Source organism: Camelus ferus, chromosome 29 (genome assembly GCF_009834535.1).
Source record: "Camelus ferus isolate YT-003-E chromosome 29, BCGSAC_Cfer_1.0, whole genome shotgun sequence".
Taxonomy (NCBI): domain Eukaryota; kingdom Metazoa; phylum Chordata; class Mammalia; order Artiodactyla; family Camelidae; genus Camelus; species Camelus ferus.
Genome location: NC_045724.1, coordinates 11,243,242 through 11,257,917, shown reverse-complemented (window position 1 = coordinate 11,257,917; position 14,676 = coordinate 11,243,242). Strand labels below are relative to the sequence as shown.

At 44.6% G+C, this 14,676-nt stretch overlaps 1 long non-coding RNA gene across 2 annotated transcripts in view; it reads left to right on the top strand.

Annotated features, from left to right (window-relative positions):
• Positions 1-14,676, top strand: part of LOC116660521 — a 135,363-nt gene that overhangs the window by 77,566 nt on the left and 43,121 nt on the right. The window contains exon 4 of one of the 2 annotated variants that reach the window (XR_004316100.1): positions 153-233. The exons of the other annotated variant lie outside the window; for it this stretch is intronic. This is a non-coding gene — a long non-coding RNA (uncharacterized LOC116660521). The remainder of the gene's footprint in view (positions 1-152; positions 234-14,676) is intronic. 2 annotated transcript variants of the gene reach the window in all.

The following is a 14,676-nucleotide window of genomic DNA, read 5'->3' as shown; positions in this document are numbered from 1 at the left end:
CAGAGTGAATTCGACCAATGGGTCATTGTTTACAACCCCTGGTATAGATTATTACATTTAGTGAGGGTGGGTTGGGCTGTGCTACAGTAACAACTCAAACTCAAAAATCTCAGTGGCTTAACACATTTAATATTTATTTCACCCTTACCTAGGGCAGCTGACCCTCCTCCATTTTATATCATCAGCCATCCTCAGAGTTCCCTCAGAACAGGGCTGGCACTGGGATGAGGCAGGTAAGGTCCCTGGGGGACAGATGTTAAGAGGCCGTCACTCTCAGGTTCGTATGGGTCTGTCTTGGAAGGAAAAAGGAGAGCTGGGGGAATCATGAAAAAAATTTTAAAAAGATGTTATTTTTTGGAACAGTTTTAGATTTGCAGAAAAATTGAGATGCTACATAGTTCCCATAAACCCTGCACCCAGTTTTCCCTGTTACCGGTATCTTACATGAGTATGGTACGTTTATTACAATTAATGAATGAATAGTGATAGTTCGTCAACTGAAGTCTATAGTCAGATTTCCTTAGTTTTTAACCTAATATCCTTTTACCAAAGAATTTCAGGATCCCACGTTATATTTAGTTTTCATGTCTCTTTAGGCTCCTCTGGGGTTGTAACAATTTCTCAGGCTTTTCCTTTTTCTGATGACCTTGATAGTTTTGAGGAGTACTGGTCACGTATTTTGTACAGTGCCCGTATATTGGATTTGTCTGGTGTTTTTCTTACGGTTAGACTGGGCTTATGTGTGTTGGGGAGGAAAAACCACAGTGGTCAAGGGTCATTGTCATCACATCATATCACACTCCACATGACTTACCACTGTTGATGTGACTTTGATCACTTAGCTGAGGTGTGTTTGTCAGGTGTCTCGACTATGAAGTTACTCTCCCCCCCCCCCCTTTTTTCATGCTGCACTTTGGAGTCACAACGTACAGCTCACACCTAAGGGTGGGGTCTGCTCCTCCTCCCTGGGGGCGGAGCATCTACATAAATGATTTGGAGTTCTGCAGGGGAGGCATCTCTTCTCTCCTGTTTGTTAATTTATTCACTAATTCATTTATGTAAGTATGGACTCTCACATGTTTATTTTATATGATCAATTCTGCCTTACTTATTTTGTGGCTCGAATTGATCCAGCTTTGGCCATTGGGACTCTCTCAGTTGGCTCTTGTGTCCCTGTGACATATGTAAGAACTTCCTTCATTTCTGGTACAACAGTGCCCTTCAGGCTCATATTTTCTGCCCCAGTCTTAGAATCAGCCATTTCCCCAAGGAGCCAGGGTTCCTTTTATTGAAGAAACCAAGATTTGGGTGTTAGGTTTGCTCATGGCTACTGGGGTGTCATTGCTTTTACATGCACAGGTTTTAAAGGGTTGATACTGAAGAGACTTCATAGGTGGGTCCAGAGACTAGAAGCATTATCCTCATTTGAGAGCTTGTTAGAAATACACAATTGCAGGCCCTAGACCTACTGAATTCACATCTGCAGCTTAACAAGAATGCCAGGTGATTTGAAGGGACATTCAAGTTTGAGAAGCACTGGCTAGAGCTCAGTCCAACACCCGCAACTGCAAGAGAAGCTGGAAATGTGAGCTCGGGGAGAGGACATAACGTTGTCAACATATTGCACTCATCTAGGACAACCACGCACTCATCTATTTACTCAGAATTGGTGATTTGTTTGGATAATTTATGCTTAAAGCACCTATTTTATTTTCGTTTTTGCTCTTCCATTGTATTTTTTATGTAAAACATTTGTTTGTTTATTCAAATACTTATTTGTCAAGTACCTACTACTTTTCTGGCACTGTTCTGAGTACTAGGGTTGCAATGTGAACAAAAAGGTAAATATTCCTACCTTCATGCAGCTTACAATTCATGTGAAGGTGAAGGGCACAGAAAAAATATGTGTATGTTAGATGTGGTAACTGTTATAAAGGGAAATAAGGCAAATTAAGGGGTGGGGAGTAATGGAGGGGATGGGGAAGGTTGCTGGTTTAGATAGGATGGCCAGGTCTTCTAAGTGGAGATTGGAGTGATGTGAAAAAGTGAGACTGGCTGTTGGGACTAGGCAGTGGTTCTCTTAAAAGCCAAAGGACACATTTAGATTAAAATGTTAAATCTCAGCTCCAGAGTCAGGTATCTAAATATTCAGATGTTGAAAATTATTGGACCATAGACTGATTTTTATTTATTTGTTTATTTTTCCATCAATATTTTTGACAACACACAGATCCTGCTATGTCGTCATCACCTCTTCTGTCATCAGTGTACGTGATGATTTTTTTTAAATGTATGTGATCTGTGGATGCTTATTTTATATGACGTGAAAGATGGTGCTTCAGTTGCTCTTAAGCTTTTTGATCTGAGGACTCTTATACATTCTTACAAATTGTTGGGGACCCCATAGTGCTTTTGTATATATGGGCTACAGCTAGAGGTATTTACTACATTACAAATTAAATTCAAGAAGATATAAACATATTTATTAATTCATTTAAAAATAAGAATAATAAACCCATTAAATATTAACATAAACAATGTAATTTTTTTTGTGAAAATAATTCTGTTTTTCAAAACAAACCCAAAAGTTAGTGAGAAGAGTGGTGCTGCTGCATTTTTGCATACCTCTTGAATGTCTGGCTTGGTAGAAGCTGGCATGTCCACATGTCCGGATGCAGTCTGTTGCAATATCATGCATCATGTAGCATCTGGAAGACTCTGCTGTATGCCTCTGAGAGGGTGAGAGAGAAAAAGGCAAATAGTAGTTTAGCTTTATTACAAAAGAGTTTTTACCTCTTGGACCTCTGCAAAGGGTCACAATTACCTCCAAGGGTCCCCAAATCACAGTTTGAGAACTTTCCCCTTATATTTCCAACCTCCTCACTTCACCTTGGACGAGTCCTTTAACTTTTTTTGCCTGAATTTCTTCATCTTGAAAATGGAATAACAGTGCATATCTCCCTGGGGATCCAGTGACAATTCCTGTGACGCACTCAGAGTCCATGCCTGTGCCGAGAAAGCTCAGTAGTCAGTAGTATGATTGTTAAATACAGTTAATTATGACTGTTTCTGATCTGTGATGTTGTTCATATATAGGATTGCATTTTATGCTACTTCCTTGGTCAGAAACCCACCCCCTACTTAAAATCTTCTTGTTATGGAAAAATAAGGCACAGGGGTGAGATGTATTAAAAACTCACACATGGCTGTTTTCTTTTTTGAAAAGGATTTCTCTCTCCCTACATTCTAAGTTCCATTAAATAGTTTTTCATATTAATAATCCCTTTGTGAGCATGTCCCCCACTCCCCAAGATGAAATATGTCCCTATATGACAATTCCACAGATCTAGATCTCATTTGCTATTTACTAGCATCATTGAATTGAATTCCTGAAAAATCCAAGAAGACTGCTTTCAACCACTGTAATCATTCCTTAGGGACCATCAACCTTCAGCACTTCTTACATTTGTAACCATTTTGCATGTTGATCTACTTGTCATAGTAGTGTGAATTAAAACAGCCAATCAAGAACTTGGAATGTTGACTTTGCCCCCCATGTTCAAATTGCATGATTCTCTCTTAATTCAGGATGCATGGCATTCATATTCTGTTGCATTTCACCCCATGAGTTAAAGTAACTTCCCATCACTTAAGCAACAGATGTACTCTGAGTGCAAAGTCGGGCAGTCTGGCAGTAACTCTCTTAAATGTAAAAGAACTTCAAACGACAATAATGCTAGGTTAATCCAAGAAGCATTAGCAGTCTCCTCCTCACCCACCCTTGAAAAGGGAAGCATTTATGCAGCTAATTAGTTTACCATAGTAAATAATCCCCTGACATTTAAAAGAAGCATTCCTATTGGAGCCTGGAGTAAATATTATGTTGCACGTTAAGCTATAAATAGGGTGAATAATGGTGCCAGGCCCAGTTTTTAAATGCTATGGAAAATAAGTGAGCTCCATCTGGGTAGAAAGGGTGTTACCCTGCCCTCTATACACAAGTGTCCAGTTGCCTGGCTCGGGTTCCCTATAGCTGCCCTGGAAACTTGATGAATCATCTCACTTTCCAGCATGACTCTAGCAGGTAGCTAAAAAAGTGAGCCAATGTTTCTCTTGGAAAAGCAAACGTAGAAGGGAAAGGAAACAAAATTTGTAACTGCTTTAGGGAGGTGCCATCTCGCTTTAAGGAGGCTTTCTACATAATGGAATTTTGCAGTTCCTTGTGGCTTAGATGATTTGAGGAGTTTAGAGGAGAAAATCTTCGGATGCTCCAGATCATTGTATTATGGACGATCTTTGCCTCCAGGTCAGTGTGTTGAGTGTTGCCTCCAAACTGCACATCAGGGCTAGCAAGCGTGAAGTCCAGAATAGAATGGTGAATGGTGAAACAGAATCGTGACATGTACAAAACATCTCAAGCGCACGGATTTGGAGGGAACAGAAACCAGGGGCTCAGTTTAAGGCCTCATTAAGGTGGGTACGAGGGGAGAACCATGATTTTTAGGGCTCATCCAGGCAAAGCCAAAGAAGCAGCTGCCTTTCCAGAATATAAAAGGAGCCCCGAGATTCTCACTTGCCCCATTCCTGAAATTCCACCAACAAGAGCCACACAGTCAAATTAAGTCTCTCTCTGGGGAAGGACCCCATCCTGGGTGTGACAACAGATTCATCCATTCAGTGCATGGATTCAATATTTCCTATGACTGATGGATTGTTCTAGAAATGTGAAGGTGCTGAAACATAAAGAAAAAAGTTACATTTCCTGTCTTGAGAAGTTTATAGTCCGGTGGAGTAGAGAGAGAGAGAACAACAAATGAAGACTGTCATAGTTTGGGCTGCTGTCATAAAATGCCACAGACTGGGTGACTCCAATAGCAGACATTTATTTCTCACAGTTCTGGAGGCTGGAAGACCCGGATCAGCGTGCCAGCCGGTTCAGTTCCCGGCGAGGCTTCTCCTCCTGGCTGGCAAATGGTCTCCTTCATTCTATGTTCTCACCTGGCAGAGAGAGAGCGAGCTTTGATGTCTCCTCCTCTTCTCATAAGGACGCTGATCCCATCCTGAGGGTGCTCAGGAATTAAGGGAAAAAAATCAGATGTTCAATTCAGGACATAATTAAAGGGGGAAAGAGGGCCATGTCAGTGGATGCTAATAGCCAGGGTGCTATGGTCTGCTTGTGTCTCCCCCAGAGTCATGATATCCAAACCTCCAAAGATGATGGTATTAGGAGGTGAGGCCTTTGGGAGTTGCTTAGGTCATGAGGGTGGAGACTTCATGAAAGGGGTTTGTGCCGTTATCACAGAGGCTCCTGAGAGTTCCCTCACCCCTCCCTCATGTCAGGACACGTGGGAAGGCTATGAACCAGGAAGAGGACCCTCACCAGAATGTGACTATGCCTTGATTGTGGACTTCCAGCCCCCAGAACTGTGAGAGATACATTTCAGTGTTTATAAGCCATCCAGTCTGTTGCATTTTGTGACAGCAGACTGAGACACAGGGACACAACAGTTATGAGGCCCTCAGTGGGTGCCAAAGCCCTTCTCCTAAAGCTGGTCAGTGAAATCCCCTGGAGTGAGCAGCTTCCTTTGCCATCTGGCCTCTGTTATCCCTAAAGAGATGGCAGGGAGACTACACCCAATACTGTTGGCCTCAGTTGACATTCCTATCCTATCAAATGGGCTTAGAAGAAGATAAAGAGTGATAAATGCTCTCCTGCTGGAAGACTAGCTCCAAAACTCTTCCCTAGGGCTAACATGCCTCCTGGGCTAAGGCCGCCCCCTGTCTGTTTCTTCCCTCACATGAACCCTCCTGGGGTGTGGAGCCGGCTGAGTGTGGTCAGCGTCGGGACCCCGTTGCGGGATGCCCTTGGCAAGCCCTGCACTGGGCCGTGTGTGTCATCTGCACAGCTGTGATTCACTCCCTGCATTAGGAGCTGATGGGGCGGGGCTGGGCTGGAACTCACTGACCAGAGCATCAGCTTTAATTCTCTGAAGGTGCTTTTGGATGTCACATCTCTCTGAGGTTGTTCAAGGTGGTGGATGTTTAAAAGTTCCATTTCTGTTTTGGTTTCTGTGTTAGGAGGAGTTCTGGGTGGTGGGGGTGGGCGGAGATACAGACTTCCATCAGGAATACACAGGGTACCCAGGGTTATTCTACATCTGGCGGTTTTGATGAATGTCACACACTACCAATGCCAGGGCCCTTGATGACTGAAGCTGGGGCTGGGAAGCCCTCTTAGTGTCCTGCTCCGGGCCTGCCTCTGGTCCTCCAGCCGTTCTGCTCATCACTGCTGGGCCACCACACCAGCCAGGAAGGCGGTGAGGATAGGAGCCCCATTTTCCAGGGAGCCCTGACCCAGTAACCTATGCCTTTGGGATGGATGTTGCAGGACAGCACCTCTTCCCTCCAGAGGTTCCCATCTGGGAATAAAACCCAGATTTCTTGCCGTGGCCTCCGGGGTCCTATGCGCTGCAGCCCCTGTGGGTCTCCCTTCTGTCACTCCCTCCGCTGCTTAAATCATGGCAGCCCAGCTGGCTTCTTTGTCAGTTGTGGATCCTGGATGGAGGCAGGAGTAATCCCACCTCTAGGCATGTGCTTTTGTTCTTCCTCTCCCTTGGATTGTTGGCCAGTCTCCCTCGTTCAAGTGCTTTATTCAAGTGTCTGCTCAAAGTCTTCTCTGAGACCACCTTGCTCGCCAGACGACCTTCCCTCCTCCTGCTTTGCCTCTTACTCGCTGCCACCTCCCAGCTTCATCTCTTTTCCTTGCACTTTCTGCTGTCTGACATATGCTGTGTGTTTGATGTGATGTGCTAAGTAACTTTCTCCCATTGCCTGAACACAAGCTCCCTGAGAACAGTTGCTCGTGACCCCCAGCGCCTAGAACAGTGTGTGGCACATTATAGGGACAGTCAAAAATATTTTGGAGTGTTTGTTGAATGGCAGAGGGCAGTTTTCTCAAAAAAGCTACTGTCCCTTCCCTGTGTCTGCGTTCTCACCCCACCTTCTATTCACGGCACCTCACCACAGGGAAGCCGCACCCTTAGCTGAGTGATGACTGACATTCATTCAGCCCTTTTCAGCCCTATTTGACTTTCTGAAGCAATTTATGCTATAAAAAGAGTCTTACGGACTTTGGAGCCAGATAGGTTTGGCTTTAACCCTGTTTCCCTACTTGGTAGCAGTGTAATCCTGGGCAAGTTACTGCACTTCTCTGGGCCACAATTTCCATTTTAGTTAAATTAGGATACTAATACCTCACTCGTGGGCTGTTTCCAGGAGCGGTAAGTGAGAGAACATGTGTGAGACTCCTGGGCTAGGGCTGGGGGCATCATCAGAGCTCAAGCAGTGTGAGCTCCATTGCTGTCTTCCCTCCCCTTCACACTTCTGTGACTCCACTTTCTTCCTTATTCTCATCTCTAGTCACTTCTCTGTGTCCCTTACACACGTGTCTTCATCCTTCTCTCCATCCCTGGAACTACTGTTGCTCCCCAAGGCTGTCCTGAGCCTCGTTCTGTTTTTCTGATACTGTGTGTCCCCTGGGTAATCACAGCCACATCCATGACCCCAGCTGCCATCGGTATATTGATGATTTCAAAGACTTCAGACCCGTTCCAGTCCTTGTTCCTGGGCCCAAACTCATATTTCCCACTGCCTGCTGACCTCTCCCCTCACCTGGCCTGCTGGCATCTCTAACTCAACATTTATCAGCTCAACCAATGAACTTCTCTGCTCCCCCAGCCTCTCCTCCTCTGTCTTAGACAATGGTACCTTCTTCCCAGCTGCTCACGGGAAATTTGTGAGTCAGTTTTTACTTTTCTCTCTCCTATGTCCTGAATCATTAAGCTCTATCATTTCTAATTCTGAAATATCCTTTACACATTTTTGTGCCCCCTGCGGCCTCTGAAATTCCAACTCTCATCATCTCTCACCTGCTTTGGACTGTCATGTTTTCGACTGTCCCCTCCCCGCCCCCTTCAGAGTCCTCTATTTTCTAAATAATCTTCCAGTGGGAACTTTCCTAAAATAGGAATGTGATCGCATTATGTCCAATGAAAAACAAAATCCTTGGTCGGTTACCTGTTACCTTCAGGTTCAAGTTCAAAGTCTTTGGCACGAGAGCAGAGACTTGTCATGCACTGGCCCATTCTCAGCTACACTTGCAGTGTCCCCACAATGCTGTGTTACTACAAGCCCCCCCGCCTTTGCTCAAGCTCTTCCCTTTGCTAGGAACACCCTCATCTTCCCCTTGTCCATCGGGTAAACCCTGCTTAGCTTTGCAGTATTCAGTTGAACACCACCTCCCCTTTGAAGCTTTGTTGACCTTTCTGAGTTGGGAGAAGTACCAGCCTCTGGAGTCCCTTACGCTGCACAGATACCGTTCTTGTAAGATGTACCACTCTTCACGGTAACTCATTGATTTTCCTGTTTCTCGTGCCATCCTACAGACTGGAATGTGGTGGAGGCTTTCATGTCTGATTCCCTGGCATTTAGTACAGTGCCCCGTCCTCAGTAAATAATAGTTGGGTTAGTACAGTACACTGGTTCATCCTTTATCTATTTAAACTTATTATATATTTATTTATTTTAAACATTGAAATATGGTTGATGTGCACTGTTACGTTAGTTTCAGGCGTGCTACGTAATGACCTGACGTTTGTGGGCGCTGGCTCACCCTGTACAGTATTAAAGCTGCTGATGAGTTTGGCTTTGCCTTATTTCATCATTGTCTCCCTACTTCCTGCTGCATGTGAACCGTTTCTACTTACTTTAGGCTTCAGTTTTTGTTTCTGGTTTAAAAAAAAATCTTTTTTTAGAACTAGCTCGATTTTTCTCCTGAATCAAATTTGAAGGAGTACACTGGACTAGTTCATCTGTAAGTTTCTCTCCAATCCTGATGTCACAGTCACCTCCAGTGCAAATAGAAGCTAGGAGTCCCCGAGCCGTGTCCCAGCTCGTCACTAAGAAGCTTGTCCAAGTCACTGAGCTTCCTTCAGCCCCCGTCTGCTCTCCTGTAAAATGGAAGGAGAGTCTTCTAAATATTTGTGACAGTGAAAGGTACCGCAGTCATCCAGCTCAAGGCACTTGCTTTAGGGGGCTGTGCTGCACATTTCTACATTTTATACCAGCTTGAAATAAAGGGGGACACGTGCTATGTGGATGCCTGGTCTTGCTATTTTGAATCAGGAGAGGCTGAATCAAAAATTGTGGGTGAAGTCGTGAGGAAATAATGTGGAGTCCTTAAATAACCCAGAGAGAGCATTCAGAACATACCAGAAGACTCTCTCAGAGAAGTGGTCTAAGAATCCCGCTTTTGAAACCTGGACAAGCTGAGATGGAATTCCTGGGGCGGGGTGTGTCCGCCTTGCTGGGTCTCTGAGAGTCCTGTGCTGGCTGAGTTCAGGGCATCGCCCTGGAACATTCTGCTGATGTCCTCTTCTGAGACCACTGACAGTCACAGATGAAGGTGTCTCTGCTGTGATTTAGAAATCCTGGAAGCCCCCAAAGAATTTTCCAAACATAGGGCCCCAGAAGCTGTCTGGTGTAACAGCTCCAGAAGTGGACAGGTGGGCAGGGGACCAGAGTAGGGATGGAGCCTGTCTGTGGATAAACCAGTCTGTTTGAAAAGACTTAGTGAGCACCTGGTATGTGTCAGGCTCTGGGAATACAAAGAGGAATAGGAAATGGCTTGTGCCTGTAGTGGAGGAGGCGGGTGAAGGGGTTTGGCAGGGTCTGTAGGAGAGGAACGCCCCAAGGAGGTATGGTCCTTTCCTTAGTAGCTGAACAGCACTGAGCTCTGCAGAGATCAGGGATGAAGTCTGCCCTGGGTTAGGATGTGTGAGGAAGCCAGGCTTGACACCTGCTCCAGCAGCCCCTTCCCAATAACTGTGAGGGTGACAGGACATCATTCTCCCATCTCTACACCAGAGTGGTCTGGCTGCTGCCTAGAGGCTCGAAGGCAGAGCCACGAGTGTGGTTGGAGCTTCAGGCAGCCCAAGAGAATTACTGCCCACACAGATGGTTCAATCTGATAGACGCCGAAGGCCCTCCCACTTACAGATAACTTCCCCCGAAGCCCGTATCATTGGACTTTTCACCATTACAGATTCATTCCTTCAGACAATTGAGGAGCATTTGAAAAGTGAATAATTCTGCAAATACTATTGATAGCTCACACCTACTGACATTTCCTCCATGAGACTCTGGTTTAAGTGCTTTACAACTATTAATGTAGGTAATTCTCACCACAACCTAATGAGGTAGGTATTTTTATTTTCCCTGTTTTACATCTGAGGGAATGGACGCACAGAGCTATTAGGTAACTTGTCCAAAGCAGGTCCCATAACTAGAAAGTGGTAGAGGTGAGTTTTGAATCCAGATAGACTGGCTCCAAATTCATGCTATGAATCACTATGTTACTCTAGAAAGAGCAGCACTGAACCTTATTAGCAGTTAATTCTTTAATTTAATGACATTGGCTTATATTCAGTAAGTATTTATGGTGTTCCGGGCACCAAGCTAAGTGATTTTTGTTTATTATTCTTTTATTGTTAAGAAAACCCAATAGGGTAGGTACCATTATTATGACCATTTACTGGTAAGGAAAATAAAGACTCAACTTGAGGTCACGTAAACAGTATGGAACCAGGAAATACGGAGCCCGGACTTAAAATCAGTCAGTTGAAATCCAAAACCCATGTGTCCAACAGCACACCAGACTATGAAGTACAGCTGTGTGGGAGCAGACACCTAGCAAGAAGAAGGCCCAGTAGGAACGTTTTCTAGGAAAGAGAGCTGGCCCTGTGCAGAAGGCCAGTTTGAGGAGCCTGCAGCGTTGCTGGGGAGAGCGGGATGTGGGGCTGGGTGGAACCCACCTCTCTCCGTCCTCAGTTGCACCTGGGGCTGACCTGCCCTCTGCCCAGCTGAGAATTTGGAGGAATAATTTTATTTACTAAAACTGTGCTTAATGGGCCAAACTTTCTATCATTAAACTTTAAAATAATTAATTTAAAAAATTGAAGTATAGCTGATTTAGTGTTGTGTTAGTTTTTGGTATATGGCATAGTGATTCAGTTATACACACACATATATATATATTCTTTTTCATGTTCTTTCTCATTATAGGTTATTACAAGATATTGAGTGTAGTTCCCTGTGCTCTACAGTAGGTCCTTGTGGTTTACCTATTTTATATGTAGTAGTTTGTATCCGGTAATCCCAAACTCCCAATTTATCCCTCCTGCTCCCCTTTGGTAGCCCTAAGTTTGTTTTTTATGTCTTTGAGTTTGTTTCTGTTTTATAAATAAGTTCATTTGTATCATTTTTTAGATTCCACATATAAGTGATACCATGTGGTATTTATCTTTTTCTGTCTGACTTCACTTAGTATGATTATCTCTAGGTCCATCCATGTTGCTGCAAATGATACTATTTCATTACTTTTTTACAGTTGAGTAGTATTCCATTGTATAAATATACATCTTCTTTATCCATTCATCTGTTGATGGACATTTAGGTTGCTTCCATATCTTGGATATTGTAAATAGTGCTGCTATGAATATTGGGGTGCGTGTATCTTTTCAAATTAGAGTGCCCTGTGGATGTATGCCGAGGAGTGGGATTGCTTATTTTTTTAAGAAACCTCCATATTGTTTTCCATAGTGGTTGCACCAACCTGCATTCCCACCAGCAGCGTAGGAGGGTTCCTTTTTCTCTACACCCTCTCCAGCATTTATTGTTTGTGGACTTTTTAATGATGGTAATACCTCATTGTAGTTTTTTATTTGCACTTCTCTGATAATTAGCGATGTTGAACATCTTTACACGTGCCTATTGGCTACCTGTATCTATCATTAAACTTTAAAATCAGAACAGTTAAGGATCTTCCATCCCAACATCTCACCTCGTGCCATACATACATTTTCTGATCAATACCAACTCTCTTTCTGCTTGTATATTCTCATTCACAGGAGCTCATTGCTCCTCAAGACAACCAATCCTTTGTGAATGTCATGAGGAAAAATGCAGTCCTTAAATAACCCTAGAAAGACCCTCTCGGAGAAGCGGTCCAAGAATCCCTCTTTTGAAACCTATCTGTTGCCAAATTAATGAACTGGAGTCTGCAGCTCTGTAACTTCTGTCTGTACCCCCTTGGAGCCAGACAGTTTGGGCTCCTCTGTTCCTGAGCCCGACTCTGTGTCTCATCTCACACCCGGCTCCCCTCAACGTGTGGGCTCTTGACAACCAGCTTTCTCTCAGGCAGTTGAGAAAGCCTTCCTTGCTCTCTGCTGCTACAGGTCCTTTGCTCGTGCTGTGTCCTCTGCCGGGGGGCTTTCACCTCTCTTCCAGTTCGTCTTGTTAATTTAGACTCTTCCTTTCTCTTTAGCGCAATCATTCCTGTAGGAAAGCCCCTCTGACTTGGTCAAGTCTCCCAGTTATATACTATTAGAGTATCATTGTCTTAGATGAGGCTCCCCAAAAGCAGAGCCTGAGGCAGGGATGTGTGTACCCATGATTTATCGAGGGCGGGAAGGAGGGGAGTGAGGGAAGCAAGACAGGGAAGGAGAAGTTGCTGCCCAGGAATGTGTTCCTGCTTTGGCCTGATCTGGAGGGGAGCTCTGGAGGGTAAACTGAACTGCAGAGTCTGTCCTGCCTTTAGGAAGATGTCGGGAGCTCCGGTACTCCCCCCCACTGCTGTACTGACTGGCAGGGACTGGTTGTGGGCTGCAGGGGTGGGTTAACTCCCAACCACTTCCTGCAGGAGATGCCCATGGGCAATCCTCAGGAGAAGGTTCCACGTCGAGGCTTTAGGTGAAGACGGTGGGGGTGGACTCACCAACCAAACAGGTAAAAGGCATCTCAGAAGTCTGGGTGGGTTGCCAGCCGTGGGTACTACAGAACCTCCTCTTCGCTGAACTTGCCCAAATAGAACTTTTATGTTTACACGCGTGATTATTTGACTGAAATCCTTCTCTTCCATTGGAGCATCATCTCTTTTTACGAAGGACCTGCGTCTTTGTTTTCTCACAAGGTTTCCATGTTCCAAGCACAGGGCTTGTAGGTGGTCAGGATTCAGTCCACACTAGTTGAGTAAACAAATCCATCAACAAAGGAATGAGTGAAGCTGTAGATGATAACCGTTTCTTTTACTTCCTTTTCTATTTATCAGCTTTGGGACACTTCCAATTCCATTCTGTCCTATGGAATCTCTTTCTTTCTCACCTCCTTGAGTTACTTTTTCCATCCTAAGAATCGTACTTCCTGGCAGTTAACCAGCCAGAGTTTACAGAGATGTTCTTCAAGCCCTTGTTCTCAAGCCTGGGGCTCTGCCTGCATCTGTAACAACGCATAATTGTCAAGAGCCTCAAGGAAAGAGAACACAGCAGGTCTCATTTAGATCCAGGTTCCCTTAAGTTGTCTTAATTAGTGTTCCTTTCTGGGTCTCAGGGGAAACAGTGGTGAAATATTTTTTTTATTCTCTTGGGAAGGTCCATGGTCAGCTTCCCACTGACTTTTTGCTGTATCTCACACTATTTAGATTAATGAAGATTTTTATTAATTCTTCTAATCTGTCCATTGGCTTATTTAATTGGCCAGACCCCGCTTGTTGCCATATAAATTGTTGAGGGGTCAGGGCCCAGAAGCAATGCTGAGAGAGAAGACTAAGCTTTTGTCGTAGTGAAACTGGAGCCTAAAAGCTTTCAGAATCTTGAAGGTACTGGGCACTGGACAGAGAGGCTTCTAACAGCTGAGGCGAAGTTCTAAGGCACAACTAGTCTGGCTTAAATCTAGAACTGACTCTGTCTACTGGACTAGGTGGTAGAGTTCTAATGAGTGCTCTGCTTTGCAGAAGTGTGTGTGTGTGTGTGTGTTTCAGTCAGTCAAAAACATTGGCTAGTCAAAAATACTATCTTGGAAGCAGTATTCTAGGCCCTGGGAATGCAGCAGTGAGAGAGATGAGAAAGCCCCTGCCCTCAAGAAGAATTCTGATGTGTGTGGGTGTGAGCATGCCTCTCTGCGTATATCCAGCCCTGAGATTTGCAGCTCTCTAATCTGCTCCCGAAGCATACTTTCTCCTCTGGACATCCACATCCACTCCTTCCACACATCAGAGCAGCGTTGTGTATGGAACAGCATGAGGCCATGCGTGGAAAGAGCTGGTATGCTTTCTTGGCTCTGTAGGGCCCAGCTGGGTCACCTAGGGAACTATACTTCACCTTTCTGAGTCTCAGTTTCTTCATTTATGAAACGGGTTGGGACAGATGGCCTTCAGGTGTAGAATTCTTTGGATACATTTACTGGGGGTCTGCTATGTGCCAGGCACCTCTGTGATATCTCATTAGAGTTTCTCGTTTAATTCTCTGTGGCACTGGTGACGTCCTTGGTTTATTGATGAGGAAACGGAAGCCAGAGCAGTTGAACTACTTGTCCAAAGTCACTTAGCAAATTAGTGTCAGAGCCAGGATTAGACCCGTTAGACCTGAGTCCACGTTCAGTGCTGTCTGCAGTCACCACAGCTCACCCCGCACCGTTCTTCAGCCCTTGACCCGTCAAATCATTATGTAAGTATGAGCAGTATTAGGATTTAAAGGTTAAGCTACGCACTGGTAGATTTAGAAAAAGAAGACTTGGCCACAAAAGGAAATTCTCTACATTCAACTTTTCCCCCTAAAGTTACTC